Source organism: Micromesistius poutassou, assembly GCF_964030765.1.
Source record: "Micromesistius poutassou genome assembly, chromosome: 23".
NCBI classification, from domain to species: Eukaryota; Metazoa; Chordata; class Actinopteri; order Gadiformes; family Gadidae; genus Micromesistius; species Micromesistius poutassou.
The window spans coordinates 1,769,559-1,770,147 of record NC_140293.1 but is presented as its reverse complement, the minus strand read 5'-3'; the positions used below and the strand labels follow the sequence as shown (position 1 = coordinate 1,770,147).

The 589-nt window shown below is 38.9% G+C and overlaps 1 protein-coding gene across 1 annotated transcript in view; it reads right to left on the bottom strand.

Annotated features, from left to right (window-relative positions):
- Positions 1-128, bottom strand: part of col4a6 (collagen, type IV, alpha 6) — a gene marked incomplete at its 3' end in the record, with an annotated part of 83,092 nt that extends 82,964 nt beyond the window's left edge. Inside the window, exon 1 of the mRNA XM_084487318.1 lies at positions 68-128. The remainder of the gene's footprint in view (positions 1-67) is intronic.
- Between the last annotated feature and the right edge of the window lie 461 nt (positions 129-589).

Sequence of the window (589 nt, the reverse complement as noted above, 5' to 3'; positions counted from 1 at the left end):
TCAACAAAAAAGCCGATAGGGCCGCTAACGTTTTTTAAACGAATTGGAAATAATGTTTTCAACTCACCAAAGCTCAGTGGCCGATATCTGCTGCTCGGCTGTCGCGTTCCGCACACGCTACACTTCTCGGGAGCGCACGAGAGAGGCACAGGGGAGGCGGGACTAATCCCTGTCACTCAAGCTCAGTATACCTATGGGTCGGTGGTTCGAAACACGTCCGGGCAGTGTGATCTGGCTGAGAGAAGTTAGACCAAAACTCTAACTTCTAACGTTCATGATGATAACTTATGGTATTTTAAATGTGTAACACCGTTGTTGTTTTTTACAATAGTAAATTGTATGCACAATGATCATACATTATGATCACGTGAGTTCCCAAAAATAAACATTTTTACAGAATGTAGGCTACTTTCTCCAAACTGTTTAAGTTTAAAAGATAATAAGAATAACAAGATAGGAAATAAGAAAAAAATACTTTATTAATCTTCAAAGGATTCAGGTGTTACTGCAGAAAATTTCACGAAAATAACAAAAGTTGATAAATCTTACTACAAATTGAAATACCCACAACACACCCCGACCTATACAC